General features: G+C 55.3%; 1 protein-coding gene across 3 annotated transcripts in view; it reads left to right on the forward strand.

Annotated features, from left to right (window-relative positions):
• Positions 1-24,611, forward strand: part of POU2F2 (POU class 2 homeobox 2) — a 73,421-nt gene that overhangs the window by 4,678 nt on the left and 44,132 nt on the right. For all 3 annotated transcript variants that reach the window (XM_070224545.1, XM_070224541.1, XM_070224542.1), the window contains exon 2: positions 11,876-11,936. The gene's annotated coding sequence lies outside the window, so the exon portion shown is untranslated. The remainder of the gene's footprint in view (positions 1-11,875; positions 11,937-24,611) is intronic.

Here is a 24,611-nt window from a genome sequence, read left to right on the forward strand (position 1 = left end):
CCCCGTGCTTGCAGCCCCCTTCCCAGATGCAGGTGCGGCCTTGGGAGGCAGGTGCCCTTCCCCTTACTTACCCACAGCCCCACCTTCGTTAGATCCTCGGGGAAGGCAACTTTCCCAGCTCTGACACACTCAGAAGGAGGCTGGAGGTGGTGGCCCCACATCCTAGGTCCCTGAATTCAGTAGGTATTTATTGAGTGGTGTGAGTCACTGAGCGAATGAAGTACAGATAGTTCCCTGAGGTAATCAGGCGATGGTAGCATGATCACTCCTAACCTGCAAAAAATTGTTAGGCACAGTCATGGACCCTGAAGTGGACCCCAACCCAACCTTGGACAGGATTCTGGGTGCCTGGACTGTAAGCACAAAGGGAGCTTCTGGGTCATTAGGAGTCTGGAGAAGGAGAACGGTGTGGGTTTAAATAGGGAGGTGAGTCTTCGAGGATGCTTAGGAGGGCAGAAAGATGGCCGAGGGGACTGGGGAGAAAGCAGCCCAGATTGGGGGTGTGGCCCTAGGAGCAGAGGTTGGTACAGTGTAGCAAGGCCTGTCTGTGGAGGCTCTGAGAAGTTTGGACTTGATCTGGCCGGCCCCGTGGAGCTATAACACGCGTGATCGCGCGCCACATGTGCATCTCACGACAATGTGCCTTGGACAACATGGGCTAGTATGTGAGCATGAGTGCATGCGCGTGCACACATACACACACAGAGCCCTTCACCCTGGCGTCCATTCAGACACAATCTCCCTCACAGAAAGCAACAAGGGGGGTACTTTAACCCTCACCCCAGGATCCTATACCATTCAGGGCTGTGGCCCATACACCCGAGTGTAAGAACAGGCTGGGGACCCTCCCCCACTGGGGTGCAGACTCATGTGGCATTCACAGACTTAATCCGCCGCAGTGAGGCCAGGGAGGCAGCATCTGTCACTTTCACAAACACAGGCAACAGAGTCTGGGAGAGACACACTCCACTTGCTCACAACCGCTTGAGAAGCAGACGCCAGTACTGCTGCCCCCCATGCCCAAGACAGAAACAGCCCCTCATGGCCCCCCACACCCAGGCCACACTGATACGCCAAGTCACTCCATGCATTAAAGCACATGCACATGTGCACACACATGTGAAGCACAGTCCCTGACACCCTAACTCCCCATGTACACAACCACACACTCAGACTCTCTTTGACTTTAAGCACAGCTGCTGACATCCTAACCCCTTATTCACACACACACTCACGCACGCACGCATGCACACACACTTCTTTTGACTTAAAGCACAGCTGTAGCCATCCCACCAGCCATACACACATGCCTACAAGCGGACTCACACACACACACTCAAACACACAGCCTCGCGATCCACCAGAACCACCGTGGCCAGCGCTCATTGAAGAATGACAGCCTGAGTAGTGTGCCGAAGGGGGAGTCTTACTGAGGCCTGGGCTGCAGGTCACACAACAGGGACATCCCTCCCATGAGGAAAGGGTCAGGCAGACCCTGAAAGGGCTCCACTGGTCTGAACGGTTCTGCCAGGTAAGGGAGATTCAACACATGCAGGCCAGAGGCGGGAGCCGGCTAATGGCCGAGGCCGCCGATGACCGAGAGGGCTGGTCAGCGAGGAGGGGAGGCTCGACAATTGATGTGACTCGGGGCTGGACAAACGATGGCGCATTTGGCTGGAACCGGCTAGGGGGCCATGGACCAGAGACCAGGTGGTCATTCTCGCCTCCATGGGGAAAGGGCCGGAGCGGGCGGTGTTGCAGCAGGGTGGGTTTCCCAGCCTGGCTCCGCCATGCATCCTGCCTTGTATGTGTGTCTTGGGGTCTTTGTATGTGTGAGTATGCATGTGAGTGTCTATGTGTGTTTGTGCACACGCACGTTTATTTGCAACTGTCAGCGTGCACCTACCTCTGTAGAACTTCAGGACTCTTGGTGTGCATCTATGTGCACACCTTTGTGTGTGTTTGCTTCTGGTGTGTATATACATGTCCACCCACAAAGTGTTCAGGCACCTTTCTCGTTGGACCCTGTGCACCTTTATGTCCAAGTGTGCATGTGTATATCAAGTGTGTACGGACCTTTCTTGTTGTGAGATGCTATGCACTCTTGTGTGCTTGTATTTTTTTTTTTGGTATTTGGATGAAGGTTAGGGTGAGGGAGAAGGGATGGATCTGGCTCTGGACTCCCAGCTATCAGTTCATCTGGTGGCCCACGAGGCTGTCTTTGTACATCCATTTGAGCCTCTGTCTGGGTAGCGGCGGGTGTGGGCTTGTGTGCTTGCCTGTTCCAGAGTTTGAATGTCTGTGTGTCCACAACAGCATCTCCCTCTGAGCATGGCTGTGGGTGGGGTGGACCAGAGCAGATGAGGGGGGCATCTCCCTGAATCTCATCATCCCTCTGGAGGGAGTCATACAACCCATGCTGGGCCTGGCTGGGACCCAGCAGCACCGCACAGTGTAGACCACCCCTCCTCCTCCTTCTCCCTCCTATGACCTTTGAGCACAGCAGCCCCAAATACATATTTATCAGAGGGGCTGTGGGGACCAGCCCCTCCCCCACCACTCCCCTCAGGGCCCAGCCTGCCTGGCTGCGGAGAAATTAACCTTGTGACACAGGAGCTTGCTGACACCCCGGCCCCCTCCGCATCCGCACAGCACATATGAGCATGGGTGGGTGTGTGTGAGAGAGAGACAGAGAATAGGTACTCATCCAGACTGGGAAGGCAGCAGCAGCAAAGGGAAGAGAGACACACAGGTATGCACGTGTCCATGTCACCCCTGACATGCACGTGCGCGTGCGCGCACACACACACACACACACTCACACTCTCTGAACTACAGAGGCTACATAAGTCTTGAAGAGACGCATGGGCAAATTTTGAAATAGACATACATGCAGACATATACAGTGGTTCTGAAATAGACACACAAATAGATTCTCAAACACATGACAGAGGTGCACCCGTGGGTCTTGAGACCCAGGTACACATACCCTTGGTCAGAGATTCTCTTAGAAAATGCACAGATACTAAAGCCTGCAGATTGACACAGGCATTTGTACACACGTCTCCAGAGATGCTGAAATGGACACGCCAGATTTGGGAACAAGGATAAGCACATACTGACATACAGGTATGAAAGCCCAGACGTCCATGCACACATGATGTCACAGGGCATCACACCGAGACATCACAGGGCAAGACAAATGCCAAAACACCAGGGAGCTCCACACATGGAGATTCTTTTTCAACAGAAAAGGTACAAATATAGATACTCACACATGGCAGCATCCCAGCCCACATGCCCACGGGTGCACACAGGCCACGTTCAGAGGTCCCATGGGGAAGCCACGGACAGTGGCTGGAAGGGACATGTCCTGAGTTATAGCACACAAACATTCCCCACTTTAGACTTGTCCTCTTTGGCTGAAATGAAAATGGGTAGGTGCTCAAGTCTGAAAAGGTGCATGGAATGAATCCACTCATCACACAGGAACTGAACCTTCTGTGAGTCGGGCCCTGTCTTAGAAGCCGGAGGCAGCAATTTACAGGATAGACCTGGGCCTTGCTCTCCAAGAGCTCCGAGCCAACAGGATGGGCGCTGATGGACCTCTGTGTGTAGTTAGTTATAACAGCGATAACATCAGGGAAGGAAAGGGACAAGGGGCTGCGTGGGGATCACGGGAGATCCTGGTTTAGATTGGTGGGTCAGGTGTAACACCTCTGAGGAAGTGACATTTAAGCTGAGCATTAGACACAACACACAGATTCTAAATGTGCACACACATCCGAAACTCACCAAGGCCACACAGGCATAAATAATGCAGGACACAGATGCCCTCACTCCCACCCTGCTGTACCTCGACACCCTTCTAGAAAACTTCTCTGCTGGGAAATGGGGTCCACCTGTTGGGGCCTCAGATGTCTGGGTTCCAATAGAGGCACACAGAGCATGCTGGGACCACATTGAGCAGGATCCTGAGCTGCCTGGGAGAGTCCAGGGGGCCTCACTGACAGGTGCCATGGAGAAGGGGGCAGGGTCCAGAGGAAAAAGGGAGACAGAGGCTTTCCAAATGGAGGCACTCGCCTGTGCAAAGGCACGGAGGTGTGAGTGCGTGTGGGACGTCTCCAGACCGGCAGGTGTGTGCAGGGAGGGTGAGAGATGAGGCTTGACATCGTTGGGAAGGGCCACGAGGCTTGGGATTTATTCCAGGCACATGGCGTAGCATGGAACGGTTTTCAGGAGGACTTGACGGGATGTGAGCTGGATACTAAGTCAGGGATCCCTCAGAGTCTGGTGTGGAGGAGGCCAGGAGGAGGAGGGGGAGACCTGGAGGAGGGGCTCCCTGCCCTGCCCATCCACTCTGGGAACACTGGATGAGGCCTGGCCAGGGAGGTGGCACAGACCGCCTCCCGCTTGCTCCCAGCCCCATCTCTTGGCCACTGGGCAGAGTTGAACAAGCTACAACTTGCCCCCAAGTAGAGATTCGCTGGGAGGTGAAGGTCAAGGGTTATAGTTCCCTTTAGTGACCACCGACACTCTATTGTTTTCTGAGGCCTCCTGTGGCCAGGCCTGAGTGGGTGCCAGGGCACACGGATGAGCCAGACCCTTCCCTGCCCCAGAGGAGTCCCCAGTCTGGGGAGGTGGACCCTAACAAAGCCCTTTCAGGGACTCCAAGGGTTTATAAAAGGTTTCTTGAGCTTGTTCTTAGAGAATGAATGGGTCAAAAGGCCCCACAGGGTATTTGGGGAAGAGGTGAGGACCAGGGAGCCTGGTCTTTGAAGATGAGACCAATTCTCATGTGCCACAGTGAGAAAGCCTGTTGTTCCCTCCATCACACTTAGAACATCTTCCTTAGCCTAGAAGCCCTACGTGAACTGGCACATGCCTCGCTGCCTTCAGAAGCTCAGGCCCCTCTGGCCTTCTTGTTCCTCAAACACACCAACCTTGCTCCTGCCTCAGGGCCTCTGCACCTGCTGTTCCCTTTTCTAGGAAAGCTCTTACCCCCACACTTCATTTGGGCCACTGCTCAAAACCTACCTTCCCCAACAGACCTTTCCTCGCCTCTCGGTCTAAAGTAACATCATCTTGTAACCTACCGTTTCACCTGCTTTATTTTCCTTCTTAGCTCTTGTCTCTTGTCTCTTGTGTCTCTCCCTCCACTGGAAGGTGAGCGCCATGAAGGCAGGAACTTTGTCTTGTTCATGCTGTATCCCCAGTGCCTAGGACAATGTTCAGCACACAGGAAGTGCTCAGTGGATGGTTGTCAGATGAACAGGAGCCAGATGCCCTGTCATCCTATTTGCCCAATATAATGGCAGAGCTGGACGTCTGCTGCACAAGACAAGGGTGGAGGGAACTCACCTCCTGGGGGGTACACCTACCAGTGCTGTAGGGGGATTGGCGGCAAGTCAGACCACCTCTTGCTGAGCCTCGAAGCAGCCAGACTCCAAACCTATCATCCCAGGCCTGTATGCTCCACTGTCTCCCTCACAATGCTCCCCTTCCCTCAGCCAACTCATCTTTGCCCCAATCAACACACCCCCCACCCTGCCTCCTTCGCCCCCAACACACACCCTGACGGCCCCGCCCCCAGCCAGCGGGAGGGGAGACCCTGGACCATGGAGTCGACACCCTCTTCTAGCCCCAGCCACGGCCTTGGGCAAATCCCATCACTCCTTTTAAGCCTCAACTTTTCTCATTGGCAAAATAAGGTGGTTGTGGGGATGAGGACAGATCATGTGTGTGTATGTGTGTGTTTGTGATGATGTGTGATGATGAGACTAATAACAGCTGCTGTTTATAGAGTACCTGCCAGGTGTTAGGCGTTGCACTAGGTGCTTTGAACTTTTTTTTGATTAAAAAAAATGGAGAAAGAGCCAACCGTCATGGCCTAGTGGGTAAAGTTCGGCATGCTCCACTTCGGTGGCCTGGGTTCGGTTCCCAGGCATGGAACCACACCACACATCTGTCAGTAGACATACTGTGGCAGTGGCTCATGTAGGAAAAAAAAAGAGAAAAAATGCAGAAAAATAAAAGGAGGAAGAAACCCCGAGCATGGCGCATCCCTAGCGTGTCAGGCCTGGAGTGCGGGGCTATGACTCACAAAGGTGAACGTAACCCGTCTGCACAGAGCTTACTATTCCATGTGTGCTGGCACACGTTCGCACCTGGAGTACCACATGGCCAGAGGGTAGGGCTTGTGCTCCCGTCCGCGACCCCGTTCCGCAGAAGCCCCGAGGGAAGTTTGGAGGCCACTGGGGCAGCAGCTCTCACAGACGAGAGACCAGCCCAGCCATCCCTAATTCTGCTTTACTAACCCAGTGGGAACTTCTATTGTTCCTCTCTGGATTGCCGGCTGATTTAGGGTCTGGCCTAGAATTGGCCTATTATTATTGGCCTATTATTGAATGAGCGAATGAAGGAATGAATGAACAAAGGAACACATTTAGCCAGGTGTCTTCGTTGCATTTGTTCACCCCAAGACAGGTACAGGACACACCTTCTCCCTTTTCCTCCCACTGTGTTCCCTCCTGCCCCCTTCCCATCCTACTCACTTATATCATGCGTGGCTGATCATCCTAACATCATTTCCCCCACTCACTGGCCCCTTTCTGTGTCACGCCCTCTGCTAAGTTTGTTAGAAGCATGGTCTTGTTGACTCCTCACACCAGCACTGAGGGGCAGCTGTTATTGCTATCTCTGTTTTATGTTTGAGAAAGCTGAGGCTCAGAGAGGTGAAGTGACTTGCCCAGGGTTACACAGCGAGGCGGTGGCAGACTGGCTTTTTGACCACCATGCTCTTCTGCCCCATAGAAGTGCCTGCTCTCTCACTAGTCCTCTGGCCTGCATGCACACTAGCGCTTGGAATTTTTTCCCTCTCATCAATGGGATGGCATGACCTAGGAGCCAGGAGGCCAGCTTTGGTCCCAGCTGCATCACTTTGGAAAATTACTTTCCCTCCCTCTGGGCCTCAGCTTCCCCTTCAGCTGTTCCTCCTGTCTGTAAGTCCTCAGCCAGTTTCCTGAAGAGGGGACAGGGCCCAGAATTCGGTTTGGTCCTACCCTGCTCTCTCTAATAGAGGAGAAACCAGAGGAGCAAGTGCTTCTCCACTCAGCAGACTCAGATCCATTCACAGTCCCGGGGACACTGGACTCTGCTAGGCTTGGATACAGGGGAACCCAAGACACTTCTGGCTGGGAAAGGGAAGGGGGACAGAGAAACACCATCACTGTGTGCACACCGGGCGCCTAGCCACAGTCCTGCCAATGCAAGTTTCATTAGCCCCGCTTTCTGCAATTACAAACAAATGTTAACTGATGTGGCACAGGTTCATTGTGAAAAAATAGAAAATGCAGATATTCAAAGAGACAAGGAAAAAACCCACCATGACAATCTATTTAAGTGGAAAAAAAAATTAATGTCTTGATGTCTGTCCTTCTAGATAGCCTTTTCTCAAACTGGAGTATGCCTGCAAGTTTATCCAAAGAACTTATTAAAATTCAGACGCCTGAGACCAAACTCAGAATTCTGACTTCTGCTTTGAACCTTTTTCTTTGGGAAAAATAGTGTGTGTGTGTTTCATAAAAATGGGATCCTATGCTACCTGCCGGTTTATAACCTGCCTTTTTTCCTTCCTAACAAAGGATTGTGAACATCGCTCCCTTGTCAATGAATTTATTTCGAGCGTGTTCTACAACTCCGCGGTCCTCCTGTGTGTGGCTGCTGTACCGTCGTCTATCGTACCAGTCCCCAGTCGTAGGACTTCTAGGTTGTTTTCCTGCGTTCCCTGTTATAATTATCCCCAGTTAGCAGACGAGCACATTGAGGCTCGAAGTCCCTCGCATGTGTAAAAAGCTGAGGCATCATCCAAGGGGAGCTGGGAGTGACTTGGGTGCTGAGGACAGTTCCCAGCCTCATGCAGGGCGGTGCGGAGGGCCTGAGTGGAGGGAGGGGCTTGAGTTAAAGCCCCCAGACAGAAGACACGTGACCTGTCAGAGGGGAGGCTGAGGCACTTGAGGGGGAGACCACCCTCTTCCAGGCCCCCAGACCCAGGCACATTGCGGCCTGAGCACTGCCCCATCAGGCTCCCCCCAGCCCTCTCGCTGCCTCCCTCCCTGAGCCCTTTCGCCGCCTGCTCCATCCTTGCCAGCTTATCAATAGGTTAAGTGGTCAGGTCAGCGATATTGACCATTTGATTAGGACCTTGTCAGATCAATCCCTGGCTCATCTCATGGGCCTCCTCCCCTGCCTACTCCCCCGCCCTGCTCTTCTACGCCAGGGAGCAGGTGGCCGCGGAAGCCTCTGCCCTCCCCACACAGCACCCCAGAACCAGGAGCCCATGGGCAAGTTCAGAGCAGGTGAGAGCCAGCGTTGGCCTCACCATCTCCTGTCCTAGTCCTGCCAGGTCAGGAGTCCAGAGTGCTGTCTCCAATCCTGCCCCTCTCTTGCTTGTCCAGCCCCCCAAGCCCCTTGGCCCTGTGGGGGCCCCTCCCAGTCCTCTGTCTAGGGGCAAGATTCCTCCACTCCCTCCTTGCATCCTGCTCTCTTGCTTGCAGTCATTAGATCTTGTTTGCTCTGTGTCCCATGCCCCTCAGAATCCAGTCAGACGGAGCTGCCCCCTCTTGGCTGTGTGACCTTGGGCAAGTGACTTCACCTCTCTGAGCCTCCATTTTCTCATCTGTATCATGGGGATGATACTAAATGGTTGTGAGGATTCTGCGAGATCATACCTACAGAGAAACTAACCACGCCTGGACATAGCTGGCGCTCAGGAAATGCCGGCTGCTCTCGCTAAGGGCTACTCTGTTGAAATCATCTGAGCTGATGTGTTTGTGGGGGCCAAGCACTCCGTTCATCTGTCCCTCGGTGGAGGTGTGTGTGGGCAGTCTGTGTGTGGGGCCAAGGGGCACTGTCATCCTCAGGCCTGTCCCAGGCTCCAGCTCAGGGCCATCCCCTGTGTTGGGCGAAGCTGGGACCTCCAGGGGAGCCAGGTCCCAACCTACCCTCCAGGAACCCACAGTCTGGCAGGCGGGTAGCAGACTGACCCCAGGACACAGTAAACCATTCTACCAGCTGCGAGGAGAGCTGAGGGGTCAGGACCAAATGCTGAGTTTTCTTTCCTTCTCTGGTGAACATCATAATCTTCCCCTTCTCTGTGGCGCAGCTGCAAGGAGCATAGACTTTGGAGTCAGAGGAATCAGGGTTCAAGTCCTGGCTCCTCTACTTCCTGTGCCAGGTCACGACGGGCCAACTGCTTCCCATTCCATCCCTCAGAGTCTCCACCTGTGAAGCGGGGAGAAGGCATCTTCTAAATAGCTCCCACTCCCACCATCTTCCGATCTCAAGGCACTGCTGGAATAGGGCTCCCCGCTCCCACAGGGCTGTCTCTCCTACAGGGAGATGGTATCTACTTGGGAGAGGAGTCTGTCAGCGGGCACATGGGGGCACAGGGGTCTGGGGGACAGGATGAGGAGGAGAATCAGAGGCAGATGGGCCAGGGGTGGTGTTGCCCATGGGCATCGCTGCTGAGGGGGGCAGAGGGCAGAGGGCAGAGACAAGCGGGGACACGACTGGAGGGAAGCCCCAGTGTGGGACGCTGCCTCAGGGGAAGACCCCAGCCCTAAGGCGCTGTCTGACTCCGGGCCCCTGAGAGGCCCAGGGATTCCCCCGCCCGCCCCACCATCACTTACACCAATATTGACGGTTAATGCCGTGTCGCCACCGTGTTCAACACTCAGCGCGGCTAATTGTTTTGACTGGGAATCGGCAAGGCGATTAAACGCCATCGATTTTGCCCTGCGCGCTGCATCGATTTTTAAATTTCCTATTGATCCTGGCCCTAAATCTCCTTAACCAAGACCTCACCGTGGAGATGACAGCCGCTGATTAGCTCCGGGGTGGGGGGGAGCAGCCCCTGAGGGGGCAGAAACCCCAGCTCCTCCCTCCCCCCAGGGATCAGGGGTCCTGGTCCCCTTCTGCCCCTGAAGATGAAGGCCCAGGTAGAGAGAGGGACGTGGTGGGTACAGCTGGGCAGCCCATATTCCTTTACCCCCTTCTTTTTTTCCCATTTGAGTTTTTCTCTGGTCTCTCTGCCTGTGGCTCCCTCCACTCCTCTCTGAGCGTTTATGTCGCCCCATCTCATCTCTTTCCTATCTATCTATCTATCTATCTATCTATCTCCCTCTCCACTGTCTCAGTCAGTCTTTTTCTCTTTCTTCTCTTCCTGAACTCCATTCCTGCCTCCACTAATTCCTTCTGTCCTTGGCTGTTCTGGGACTCAGTCTCCCCATCTGTAACTGGCAGATTTGCCATGAGATAGAAAAGTAGTCTGCCAAACTCCAAGGTCCATGGCCATCCTGCCCACCCACCTCTTGCCTCCCTTCTCAGGACTGCACCCACAGGGACTCACAGATGTCAGACACATATGGGCTTCCTGCCTGTGTGACCTCGCCCACGAGGCTCTCCCTCTCTGAGCCATGGCTTCCAATGTTGCTCACTCTCCACTCATCAGTACCCACCTGGTGGGAAGTTCTCCCTGAAATCCTGTCTCCTCTGGGAAGTCTCTCTCGATCCTACAGTCCTTGCCCCTTCTCTGAGTGCCCACAGCAAGCAGGGGCAAGGGTGGTCTTTGTGCGGGTTCAGGCGGCTTTTCCAAGAAGACTGCCTTCTCAGAAGGCAGGAAACCAGGTTTTGGCAGGGGACACACAGGCCCAGCTCTCTAACCAGCCCCGCCCCTCGCCAAGTGGTACAAGATCCTTGGGAAGTCACATACGTCTCCCTGCAGCCTTGCCTGCTGCATCTGTAAAGTGGGGGTGATACCCCTGCAGGGCTGTAGAGAGGCCTCCCATGGGTAGCACTCTCCCATGTCCTGTCATCTTCTCTGTCCTCTTCATCTTCTACACAGCATGCAACGGGACCGTTCTAAAGACTAACTGGATCCTGTCCCTGCCCCCGGCTACTTGGACCAGACCCTGCCGGGTGCAGCCCCTCCTCTCTGTGGCCTCATCCTTCCCATCCTTCTCTAGTTGAACCATGAGCAGGCAAAGGCCTGACATTCTCTTTCCTCCCACCTGGCCCTCTGCCCGACTAAAGTTTCTTTGTCTGCCAGGCTTGGCTCAGGGGTCGTGTCCTCCCTAGGTCTTCCCTGACCTCCCCTGGGATTTCGCAGCATCCTCTGCCTGTCCCCAAGTGTTGGCATCAGCTCTTTATCCAGTCTCCCCAAGCTGCCTGTGAGCCCCCTGGTAGGCAGGGCAGAGAACTTGTCTGGTCCATCTCTGCACCCCCTACCCTTGGTCCAGAGCTCAGCTCAGACGAGCCTCAGTATCTGCTGATTAACCAAATGAGTAAATGAATGAACAAATATTCATCAGAAATACCACCATGACTCTTATTTTCATCTCCCCACAGCACACAGACACCTAATAATGAGTAATCCTTTCAAATTTCTTTCTCATTTGATCCTCTCAGCAGTCCTTTGAGATAGTTTGTTAATTAATTAATTCCTCCATCCATCCATCCATTCACTCAATCATCTGGCATGTACTTATTGAGCATCCCATGCTTGCCAGGCCCTCTGCCAAAGGCTAAAGCCGGGAGACAAGTCCCTGCTGTTTAAGGAGCTTCCAGTCTGATGGGAAAAACAGGGTAGCCACCAGCATGCCCATTTATGAGATGGGAACACTGAGGCTCAGAGCCCGGAAATGACTGCTGAAGGCTGCAAGTGGCCAGCAGGACCTGGCTCCCCATTCACCAACTTGGGACTCCTGCTGATGTGACAGGAGCAGGTCCCTTTCCTCCAGCTGTGCCTCATCCTGCATGAGGTGGAGACCTTTCTCGAATTCCTCAGGAAGCTGACTCCCCTTTCCTCTCTTTCCAGGTTCTCGACTGGACCGGGTTGGTGGCCTGAATGTATTAGCTTCGCTGCGTCTGCCCAAGAGGTAAGGGACACGGCCCAGAGCTTTGCTTGTGGCTGTGCTCCAGGTCCTGTTTCCTCTCAATGCTCCTGCTTTCTCTTCCTCTTCCCTGGCCCCACCCGGGAGACTGCCCTTCCTCATTCTGCCTCTGCCCTTGCGATTTGTGTTTTCATCCTCTGTGCATCCTGTGGCTTTCTGGCCAAACCAGAAAGTTCTGGTTCTGGGTGGAGGTGACTGTGGTGGTTTCTGCTGATGAGTGTTGGGGCTCAGTAGGAAAGAGATGGGGATAATGTGGTGGCTCAAACCAGCTTGGGGTCAGGCACGCCTGTGTCTAAGTCTCTTTTCTGTCCCTTCTTAACCTTGAGTGACTTGGAACCATCAGAGCCTCTGTTTCCTCGTCTATAAAAGGGAATAACACCAGAACCCACCTTAAGCGCTGTCCTGAGAATGGAAGTCTAGTGAGGCAGTTCAGATTCCAGCTCCAGAGCCGGATGGTGCCAGCTCTGCCCCGTGCCAGCTGGGTGAGCCTCAGTTTCCCTATCTGTCAAACGAGGGTAATAAGAGCGCCCACTACACAGGACGTGAGGGTGAAAGCAGCTACTCCATGAAAGCATGTAGCCTCAGGACCTGGGAGCTCGAAATACAGCTGGAAGCTCCCCTGAGCGAGTGAGGATTTGTGAGGCCCCTTCCCAGAGCCCACTGAGACTCCTGAACAGAAGCGGGAGTTCTCCAGCTGCTCAGCTCTGCAAGAAGCGGGGGATCTGGGCATCTGCTCCAGTGCTCGCTCCGCTGGCTTGGTGAGGCTCCGCAGGGAGCGTGCAGTGATGGGGGACAGGCCTCTGGATAGACCCCCCCATGCTGCCATCCCTATTCCAACCAGAGCAGCTTAACCCGCAGCCCTCGGGACCCCGGGGAGGCCTTTGGTTCCTCTCCTCGGCCTCCTCCCCAGGCCTGCTTGCTGCACCAGGGGTCACAGACTCACTTTCAGAAGCAGATGAAAGCTGTAGCCCAGGGTTTACAATCTGGTGTTGTAGGGACCGCGGTGGACTGGAAAATACATTGGGGAGGGGGTGCTGCTTTTCAGCTCCACTGACTGTCTCACTGCAGAGATGTAACCCCTACTTGTCAATTTTCCGATTTTTCAAGAGAAGCCAGGGGTCCAGACTTTTATGTGAAATTTCCCGATTTTTAAATGTTGGCAACTAACGCAAAATTTCAAAAATCCCCTTGTGGTCCAAACCACATGTTTCAGGCAACCTTTGGCCCATAGATTTCTAGTTTTACAACGTTTAGTATAGACTTTCTCCCAGGAAAACACATCCCTACATCTACCCAATTGTGCTCCAACCTCAGGATGTTCACAGACCCCCTAAGCTCATCTGTGGACCCTGTTTTAGCCAGTAAGGAGGGTAGGTGTCTGAACTACAGGATGCGTTCTTTCTCCAGGGAACCAGAGTGGTAGCTTTCCTGGAACCCTCGCGTCCTCTGATGCTCTTGACGTTGAAAAGAGGGTCAAGGAGCTTCCAGGCTGCAGAATTTCTTTGGAGGCTAGAGGCTGGCTTTGAGGAATACCCGAAAGTTGGGCTAAAGTAACAGAGGCGTTTAAAGGGAACTATGTTTCAGAGTTGGTGGAAGTTGCAATCACGTCTATGATTACAGTTGTTTGTGTTCAAATAGATATTTGTTAAGTAGCCACGATTTTATGGACACGTGTGATAGATTTAGTAACACATACCCGAGAGCTGTTATATCCTAATGAGGAAACTGATATTTAGTAGGGGCCAGGGCCTGTTCTGGGCACTCACTGCAACCGTGTGAAGTGGATGTTAGTCACCTGTTAGAAGAGAAGGAAACTGAGGCACAGAGAGGGAGGCACCTGGCCTAAGGTTACCGTGGTAACCTTAAGTGGTAGAGTCAGAATTTGAGTGCAGGTCGGCTTGAAGTTCAGTCTCTCATTCTTGCACTTCACCAAAACCCAGCCCAGGTTTTGGAATCTCCTTGGGGTGACCAATCTTTGCGGTTTGGGAGTGAATTTGATTGTGGGGGAAACACCTGAAGTCTAATTTGGAGTCAAGTCTGATAAATTTAGCAATGATAATACTAATAATGGATAATTCTGGGGTTGCTTGTTGGTGTTTTGATAGAAACCAGAGACAATTACACATCAGAGAGATGTTTTGCTGATGGAGTCTGTAAACTGGCCTTGAAGGCTGTTGCCAAAATATCTGAGTGGTTCAAGGAAAAGTCCAACCTCCCAGGGAGACACATTTGAAGAAGGCCACACTCTCTTAGGCGTATAATTTTGTTCACAAAAAACAGTTACAACAGACGTCGCCCCCACTCACCGCTGTCTCTCCTTTAGAGCTACACTTGGAAGGTGAGGGACTCCCCGAACGTGTCTTGAGGCCTCTGCAATGCCTGGAGCCCCGGGATGAGCGAGACCCCTCCAGGCCTGGAGGTGCTGGGTCAGCCTCTGGTGCCCGCGTGGCTCCCTCTCCTTCACTCCCTCTGGCCCTTCCTCCGGCTTTCCTCCCACTGTTCTAGGGCCTTCTTTCCACTTTTGGTTGAGTTCATTCCTCCACCTCCCTCAAGTCTCCATCTAAGGCTCCCTGATCTCCCTGGGGTGGGTTGCCCCCCACTCCGTTCTTCCTCCCTGAACACTGTTACCATATCTGATCACAATCGTTATCATAGAGCTTCATGGTGGGGGGGAATTCCCTATTTGTCCAGCACGTCTACACCCAGTCCCTGGCACAGTGTAAATGCTCAGGGAATATTTGTTGAGTGAATAAATAAGTGAGCACGCAGACACACGAACCCATAGCCATCGTTTATTCCTTCAGCTAACATTTCCTGGGGGTTCTTGCATGCCAGGCCTTGTGCCTCAGTCTGGTGATGCAGAGGGGAGTCAGACCTGTGTGGCCTGAGGAGCCCCCAGGCTGTTGGAGAGACAGACGTGAACACAACTAACCTGAATTGGTGGTTCTGCAAGGTGCTGAGTCAGGAGAGAGTGTGATCAACCCACTGGGGGGGTCGCAGGCAGTCTTTGGGAGGAAGTGGTAGAAAAGGAGGTCCTGAAGGGTTAGAAGAAGCCAAGGACTAAGTTATGGTTCAGATGGGTGGGTCATTATTGGGGACCGTGGATGCTGGCCAGGCCTCAGAGTTCCCATGGCCAGCTACTGTCCACTGGGCATCTGAGGCCCTCCCAGTGCTGGGCAGAAGCAGAGCTGTGTCCCCACCTTGTCTCTCCCTCCCTTCTGTCCTTCCATAAAAACTCAGTTGCCTTCAGTGTGGACCAGGCCCTCAGGTCACACAAGTGATTCAGACACAGGCACCAGGGCATGTCCACGGCACCTACATACTCCAAGGGGGGTCTGGAATTCCTCAGAAGCATGAACTTAGCCATGGGGGAAAGGCTTCCATTGCTCGGTCTCGTGAGGTGAGTTAGAGAGAACCCCGGGCTGCATAAGGAGGAGGGACATTGAACTGAAAGGTGGGCACACCTCCCGCGGGGGAGAGTGGTGGGACGCTCCAGGATCAGAGACGCAGGGCTGCGTAGCAGCTCAGGTGTTCTGCAGACATGAACTAAGAAGCCAGTAGGTTGGGTCAGGGATTTTTCCCTGATCCCCTGGGCCAGTTAGCCACCCTTCTGATTGCGCCTGGGGTGGGGGCTTTGGCTACACAAACACAGTGTGTGCTGTGACAGATGTGGCTTGAGGGTGGTGGAGTGGGCTGGGTGGAGATTCAGTGTAGGGGTGGCTCGTTGGGTGCGGGGCCAGCGGGCCCCAAAGGGTGATTCGTTGGGCGTGGCCACGTGAGGCTGCATGAGGCTGTGGGCAGGGCTGTGCTGCTGCAGGCAGCGGTAGTCCTCACCTCTGTGGAGTCAGGATGCGAGGGGCTGTTTGCCGTTGTGGGGTGCTGGGAGGTAGCAAGAGATCACTAAATCTTTTTGGCTGCCTTTGCTGTTGCCCTGTGGGTGGAGACAGCTGTCACCCACCCAGAACTGGGAGTGTCTGACAGCCGCGGGGTGGGGTGTTACAGATGTGGAGGAGGTCAAAGTGGCTCGCATCTCTCAGCAGCTCCAGGGATCGGCGGGTCACTGGCATCCCTGACAGTCCCAGAGCAAATGAAGGCCGAAGTGCCCACTGTTCTGGCCAGCATGGAGCCCCAGGGCCTGAGGGCAGGCACTTGGCCCTGACTCCAAATAGCGGGCATGGTGAGGGCTGGTGGGCAGAGGGCAGACCACAGAGCCTGACCCTAGATGGTTTTAACAGCGTTTGTTGGAAGTCATGATGAACACCCCCACCCCAGCATTGTCCAATTCATGTTGCCCTGCGGGTCTCTGCTTCTGGTTTCCTTCCTCTCTTCTTCCTCGCCCTGGGGCTCCACCCTGTCGTCCTCTTCTTTTTTCCTTTGCTCCGTCTTCATCCATGTCTTGGCCTCTCCATTCCACCCCCGTTACCTCCTTTTTATCTGAGCCTGGACCTGTTTCCCGTCTTGTGTGTAGAGTATACATGGGTCCATATCTAGCTTTCTGTCTCCAGAGAGAGCCACACGGAGATGTGGACCTGGTGGGGGTGGGGAGAGGGAGGCAAGGAAGAGAGAAGGAGAAAAGGCCCTTGAGGGAAACACAAGAAAGGAGGTGCCCCCACCCCTGCCCCGGCCACTCCAGGACAGCTTCTGAGGCCCATGCACCACCATGTGCCCTCGCCCTCTTGGGGCACGTGTGGACAGGAGGGCCAGAGGGATCATCTGAGAAGAGGGAATCAAGAAATACGCTAGAGAGGAGTAGAGCGTGAGAGAGACTTGGGGAGTTTCAGAGAGCACCTCATGACAGAAAAATACCTGGAGAGAAGGAGCAACTGAGAAGAGTAGACAAAGAGACATGGAGAGAGCAAAAAGTCAGCCGGGAAAGCAGAGTAACTCCGAGACAGTTAGGAAGAAGCAGAGAGAAAAAGAGAGCGAGTGCGGGAGCGTGAGGGCATGAGAGCATGCTAGTGAGAGATGAAGACCACCAGGCTTGGGGGGAGGGGGCAACAAGAAGGATGGGTTGAGGGCAGCTGAGGAAGGTGGGTATGACTTTGGGGTGGGAAGGACGTGCCCCACGCCTGGTGTCTGGGAGCCCTGCCCCTCCCCAGGCTGCTGTGCTGGGCAGAGTATAAGGATCTTGGCCAAGGCCCCTGGTGTGTGTGTCTCTGTGAGTGGAAGAGGAGGGTGACAGGGAGTGTGGGAGGAGGGATGTACTGCTCCCACTTGCTCTTGTGATCATGAGCCCAGTCCACTCCGTCCCTCCCTGCAGCTGCCCCAGACCATCCCTGTCCATCCATCCTGTCCCCTGCCTCTGCTCACAGGGGCCCAGAGGACCGTGGGAAGGGTGTGGGCACCGCTGGCTTCTGGCCTTGAGGGTGGGGAGAAAGGTCTGTGTTGTGTGTGAAAGAGAGAGAGAGAGAGAGGTGGCTCTGGACCGAGTCTCCCTTCAGCCCCTCTGGAGCTTTGCTGTCTCAGTCTCTCCTGCATTATCAAGTTCCCTCCACCTCTCTCCGCGTGTCTCTCAAGGTCCCTCTCACCAGCTGTCTCACTTTCTCTGTCTCCTCTCCCTGTCTCTCTCTTTTATCTCTCTGGCTGTTGGCCTCATCTCGTTCTCTCACTCAGCCTTTCTGTTTCTTTCTGTGGATCGCTCCTATTCTCCCTCTCTCTCCCTCTCTGTCCCTCTCTCTCCCTCGCTTTCACTCTCTCTGTGTTTTCTAGCTCTCCCTGTCTCTGGTCCCCATTCTCTCTTTATCTGTGCCGTCTCTGTGCGGCTCCATCACTGGGTTTTCAGCTCTGTTGTTTTCTCGCTCTCTCTGTATCTCTTTCTGTCTCTCTGGTCTCTGTTTCTGTGTCTCTCCATCGGAGCCTCCCGTTTGCCCTTCCTCTGTGCTTTTTCTCTGCCTTTGCCTCCTGTGTCTGTGTCTCTTCTGGTCTGTTTCATCTTCTGTCTCTCACACCCTCTGTGGGTCTCTTTCTCGCCCTTGTCTCTCCAGGTCTCTGGCTGTCCATCCCTGCCTCTGTGTGTCTCTCGCGCTCCCCCTCCCTTCCCCCCTTTTTTTTCTGTTTCTAACACCCACACTCACATCCTACCTCAGGAGTAATTGCTTTTGTCTGGGTTGGACTGGACTTGTGGTGGGGGAGGGCGGGGGGAGCGGGTGGCACTGGGGGGGTTGGGAGGGACGGAGGTCGCTTGGTGGAGTTGAGGTGGCTACGGTCCGCCAAAGTAGGGGTGCTGAGGAGCAGAGGTCTGGCTGCCCAAGGGGAGGGGAGAGGGGGCCTTGGGACCATCCTGGCAGGTGTCTGGGGCCTCTGTCTGGGAAGGGAAGAAGGCAGGCAGGCCCTCACATTCAGATTTGGAGACGATATAGCAATGAAACTGGCTAGCCAGCATCAAATTGGCAGCTTCTGCTACCTCAAACCCTCCCCCACTCAGAGACCTCCCTCCCAAACATCGTTGTGTGTGCACCGAGTCACCACGACATACACGGGGACACACCCAGAGCCTCCGACCCACTTGTTGGGACACACTCGGCCGTTGGCACATAGGGACAGGCGGAGTCACGTAGACACACAAAAAGCACACTGGATCTCTGACATTCGTAAAAAGAAAGAGCCTCTGATACACACAGAGACAATCACACCTATACCGCCCACCGACACAGGCACAGAATCCACACACACGGACAGGTGGGGACTTGCTCCACGGTCCCCAGACACTCACAAAAACAGCTGTGTTCAGACACACTCGGGCAGGGGATCACACCCACCAACACACACAGATTTCCTGGAACGCAGAAACATGCAGCCACCACATCACCTGGGGACGGGGGTCCCTGAGATGTTCCTGGGAACACATCCACACTTCCCTGAGGGACAGACAGATCTGTATACACACATTCAGACATTTAGGGACACTCAGAATGGGGGAGACACTCATGGAAGTACACACATACAGAGCCATAAGTCGCCTGGGACACACCCACAGACTGGTGGTCACACAGACTTGACTCAGTAGCTGAGACATGCAGGGACACAGAGTCCCAGAGTCCCACAGCAGAGCGTAAGGACTCAAAGACACACAGCCACCCAGGCACACAGGGGACACGCACATACCCTACACATATGGCAACTCAGACACCACAGCCCTCCCGTGGAACCTCCTGTCTAAAGCTTCACAAGCCCCTACCCACCACACAGGTGCAGGCCAGGCCCTGGGGCGAGGCCACGGTGGCTTCTGCCCACAGAGACCCAAGGATGGGGCAGCCAGAGCTCTGTGGGTGGGTACCAGGCTCCCTGGGGGTTGCCCCACTGTTCTCGACATCCACTCACCCTAGCTTACTCCAGCACTCCACTAGGCCTTCCCCACCCCGTGGACTCAGGACAGTGTCTCCCTGGCACCCCAGGTGCCCCCTGCCAACCTCCCAGAGGTCCATCCCTCTCATACCTTCAAAGGGTCCCATCTCCCTGTGCTGCTCCCGCCTGAGGAGATGCCTGCTTTCTTCCGGGGGGACTGTCCCTCAATTTAGCCCCTACCTGCCAGTGTGACCCCCAGCCCCATTTTGTTCCCTGCCCACTCCCATACTCACCCCCTCTCCTGGCTGTCCAAGCTCCCTAAGCTCTCCTGCCGTAGAGGGTGGGGGGGGGGGGGCCCTGGCCCCTCAGAGGCGTGGGTAAGGGGTACATGGGGGTGGGGGGCCTGGGTGCGGCTGCGGGAAAGGGAAGCCGGGCAAGTGGGGAGAGAGAGAGGCAGAGGCAGGCAGGCAGCCAGCCGGCTTTATATCCCTGCCGTATTGATCTACCATGTCACAGCCCCGGTCGATAGCCAGCCGAGAAAGAGAGGGAGAGAAGGGAGGGGAGGTTTGGGGGAGGGCAGCAGGACCCCTATAGTCCTCGGCCCATCTGGGGCCTCCTTGGCAGACTGTGGGGGCAAGTTCCAGAGGGCCCACCCCCCCCAAAAGTGTCCTGCCCCGTCCTCCCCCTCTTCCTCTAGGCTGTGGCCCTCTCCTGAGAGCTGCCTGGGTATAAGAATTTAAGCACAGAAGCTTTGCCCATTTCTTTCTGTCTCTGGGGGCTCTTTATCTCTCATGGGCACAGGGTGGGGGGTTGGAGAGGGGTTCCCAGCTGTTCACGGCCTCAGCTTCCCTCTGCCCTCCACAGTCAGGCTGGACAGGTGGAAGGCCTGGAGGCAGTGTAGTGTTAGTTTGGGGACCAACAGGAGTGTGAACCTTCCTTCTTTACTGTGTGACTGTGGGCAAGAGAGAGAACCTCTCTGATGCCCTCTTCCCCAGCCATCGATAGCCAGGTGCTCAGGAGGGCCCTGTCCACGTCGGTTTCCTGCCCTTTGTGACTTGAAGTTCCACCTTGAGGCTGTGCCAGGCCTGTGCAAGAGACAGACCACATTTAGAATTTCTTTCTCCTGGTCCCCCGACCCCGCTGGCCTGAGAGAGGAGAAAGCTCAGCTTCTCTTCCCTCTCCATAGAACCTTCTACCAATCAACCCTGCCCCATCTAAGGATCCCCTGACCTGGAGGGGGAAGGGAGGCATGTCTCCTTGGGTAGGAAAGGGAGAGATTCTGGGGCCACACTGGGAACCCTGGGGCCATGCCTCCGTCCTGGAGCCCAACCCTGCCTCTGTTTCCCCTCTCTGGGCCTCAGTTTCCCCTTACTCCCACCCAACCCTGCCTGCCCAAGCTTGAAGGATCTGTATGGTTGTGGGATCCATAGGGATTGCTGCAGATGGGAGGCAGGGCCATCCAGAGGGTGAGACCAGGACCAGAGGGGTGCCTGCTACCCCTCCCTCAGCGGGGACTGCCCGGGTCCCAGGTGCGTCCCCCCAGCCCCCAATTCCCGGGGGCTCCAGTTCTTTGTCTGTCCAGATCCTCCTCCCCTCCCAGCCCAGCCTCTGAGAGAGGTTGAGGAATCACCTTAGCCTTGACCCGAGGGGGAGGGCAGGGGAGGGGCAGGCAGGCCCCACCCCCGCCTCCTGCCCATGGCCATCCGCACAGCTCTTCTCCTCCCTGCTTCCCTAAGTACCAGGCCGCCCCCCACCCAGCATCGGGCTCTGCTCCCTTTGTTAGGAAGGGGGAGGGGAAAGAGCTGAGCTGAGGGGACGTGGCCTGACCCTCGACCTCTCCCCATCCCTCCTCCCATCTGGGTCCCCAGAGGCTCAGAGCCCCCTTGACGGACAGTTCTGACCATCAGCCAAATGGCTCTGGGAGTGAGCAGGGGGCCAGGTAGGGGGGAGGGGACGAAGGCCTGGCCAGGGCCCTGAGCCCACGAGAGGGGTGCATTTCCTGCGTTGGGGAGGCCCTTAGGGCAAGTGGCAGGGAGAGACAGGCAATCAGGGGCAGGTTCGGGGAGGGGGGGGGAGACTGATTGAACTGGGGGATGTGGAGGCAAAGTGGGTCTCAGGCCAAAGCCAGCAGCTCTGGACACCCTGTGGGTCGGGGCCTGGCGTGGGCGGACGCCCCCACCCCACCCCCACCCCCACCCAGCCTACGGCATTGGGAGTGCAGCGAGTTTTAAAAAAAATTAAAAGAAAAAAAAAAATAACAGGAGCAGGAGAAGCTGGGGGAAAAAATATATAAGAAAAAATATAATAAGAACTAAGCGGTGGCTGCAGGAGAGAGAAAGGGCAGGAGGCGGGGAGGGGGGCGCAGGGGGGAGGGCGGCTCGGGCCCTGGTCGCTGCGGAGGCCGGCCGCCGGCCTCTGCGCCGAGCCCTCCGCGTCCCCCCTGCCGGCCCCCTCCAGCCCCGATCGATCCAGTTTCTTGGCAATAAAGCATTTTTATTGTCAGCTGCCCTGAATGCCAAATGTGAGCCTGGTCCTGCTCCCCCCTCAACCCGTTTCCTCACCACCCCTCCCCCAGCCCTCCTCCACCCCCTCCCCGCCACCCCCCACAGCAGATTCAGCATCGTCCATCACCAAGACCCCCTCCTCTTCCTCTTCATCCATGTCAGCCGCAGTCTTGTACCTCTTCAATAATCCACCAAGCCCCCTCCCCAGCTAGGCCGCTGGGTCCCCCTCCCTAGCCCCAAACCTGCAGGGGTGTAGAAAGGTGGGCTCTGGATGAGTGGTCTGACGGGGTGCAGGGATGGACAGGAAGGTTTCAGGATGGGCAGGCAGGGAGATGATGGCCACAGGTTGAGGGAGGCGTGGGTAGAAGTCAGGAGAGCAGACGTGGCCCGCAGCGCGGACAGCAGGGGACAAGAACAGGTGGGGAGGCAGGCCCAGCCCCCTGACCCAGCCCAGACCGTTGCAGTCCTCCAGAGCCTGCTCTGCCCCATCCACACTGAACTTGGGCCCTAGTCTCTGTCTCAGGGAGGCAGCTGGGGTGAGGAAGAGGTAGGCTGGGTTTGGACACCCCTCCTGTGTACCCTCTCAGCCACGCCGGAACAGTCTCCCGGGGCTGAGGACAACGCCACACACTCCACAGGACTGCTGGTGTGAGGGCCTGTGAGAGGATGTCGGGGGAGCGGTTGATAGAAGGCCCTGGTGGCCCCACCCGAATCATTCCTCCTCCCCCTTTCTGTTCTCTCCTTCTCTTTGTCTCTCCCTCTGCTTTCCCCCTCTGTCTCTGTCTCTCTCTGTGTGACTCCGACTCTCCCTTTATTGCTGCCTCTCCCTCCAGGGATTTAAGATCCCCCACACCCTTCTCTGTTCCACCTGCATAGGCCCCAGTTATTCTTTCTTCGTACCTCCTTTCTCTGCCCTGTGACATGCTTTCCCCTCAACCATTCCTACCCCTCCTGTCCCACATCCGTGTCTCAGTCTGTGTCTCTCTTGGTTTATCCCCCTTCCCACAGCCGTGAAAGCACACAGAGGCCCAGGTCCCAGGAATGTCACCAGAAAGCGCAGGGAAAACGTTTCAAGCCCCTCTTCTCTCTTTCTCTTGGGGGCGTCAGTGTCTGGAGGAGTTAAAACACGTCTATACCTGCAGAGAGGGAACTGGAGAACCAGAGATTGAGTCCTGTCTGTCTGTCACAGATGTGCTGTGTGGGTTTGCTCAAGTCACTTGCCTGCCCTGAAGCTCGGTTTTCCCTTGAAAAGCGAACTGCTTAGATGGCGTTTATGGCCCCTCCTGTGGCACACCCATGCCTTGAAGGTCCAGAGTTCTCTCAGGCTCCTGGGGAGGGAGTGAGGGCAGGATCCTCCTTCTGGGGAGCATGGTCATCCCCCATCCAGGCGCCCCTATGATGACACCTTAAGGCTGCGTCCTGCCCTCTCAGTTTCTCCTGGTAGTTTGGAAAGGTGAAGCCGGAGAAAGCCTGGGATTCTGAGACTTTTCTTCTCTGTCTGGACAGAGGAGGGACCTGATCAGTGTCATGCTGTTGGGAGTAGTGTAGGGTATGGATTCAGGAGCCCAGGTCCCACCTCCATTGTCAGCTCTGGAGGACAGGGGCTACATCACTTGTCCCTAGCTCAGTGTTTGCCACGTGGATGGGGTCCAAGAGACATCTGTGGAGCAAGCGAGCAAGTGAGGAAGTGAGGAAGAACCTGTGCGATGGGACTGGCTGGAGGAGAAGGAGAAAGAGAAAGAGGTGTCCTGGAATGGAGCAGGGCTGGGGGCAGGGCAGGTAGTTGTGGGGGAAGAACAGAGGGGTTCAGACTTCTCTGGGTTGAATCCATGGGAAGTTGGGAGGCACTGGGAGGAGGAGGATTCCAGGATGTCCCCAGGTTTCCTTTCCAAGCCGCCACTCTTCACCTAGGACTCAGTGACCTGTCTGGTCACAATTCCTGCGTGAGTGCAGGACTCATCTCCTCCCTCAGCCTCACAGCACCTGGTTTGCTAAGGGGGCTAAGGAGCTCTGTGTCAGAGCCCTCTGGCACGCGGCAAGAAGCAGCTTGTGTTAAAAAGGTGGTGTGTATACACACGTACCTACCCACATGTCATGTGCTTGCTTGTGCCTAAAACATTTCTTACTTTTTACCCTTATGAATTGTTTGTACTACCTTCAGAAAATAGTTTTCCAATTAGTAAAAGGCCTTCCTAACAGAAGAGAGAAAGATCCCCTGGGCCAGAGGCGAGGCCAGGGCAAGAGCGAGAGGCCCGTCTGAGTTGGGGCTGTCTGGGCCTGGGGTGGAGACAAGGGTGGTAGGAGATTGAGGTGTACAGGACTCTGGTCGAAGAAACCTGGAAGGAGCTGAGGGGTCTGGGGGCAGAGGGTGTAGAGGGGCAGAAGATCAGGGGACCCCTCACCAGCTTCCCACCTCCCGCCTTGACAACTGGATGCAGACTTGGGAGTCCATTTCGGTCTGGCTTGAGAGGCCACTCCCTTGAGAGGACCTCTCTGATTGATTCTCTCTCCAATGGCCTCTCATCATCTCCAAAACCTGCCCCATGCCTTTGCTCATGCTGTTCCCTTGCATGGAAGAGTAACAATCCTAACAGCTGCTCATAGACTGCTTACTGCGTGCTAAGCACTCGACCTGCAGGCTCTTGGTGAGTCCCCTGACCACCTAGATGGTAGGCATGATCATTAGTTGCACTTTGCAGGTGGGGACACTGAGGCTCAGGGAGGGGAAGCGGCTTGCCCAAGGTCACCAACCAGTGAGTAGCAGAGCTAGGACTGCCATTCAGACCCAAGTGACTCTGGTTGGTCCTCTTCATTGGTCCAACCCATAAATGTTTGTCAAGAACCCACTGCTAGGGGTCAAGTTCTGTTGGAG

Source organism: Equus caballus, chromosome 10 (genome assembly GCF_041296265.1).
Source record: "Equus caballus isolate H_3958 breed thoroughbred chromosome 10, TB-T2T, whole genome shotgun sequence".
Taxonomy (NCBI): domain Eukaryota; kingdom Metazoa; phylum Chordata; class Mammalia; order Perissodactyla; family Equidae; genus Equus; species Equus caballus.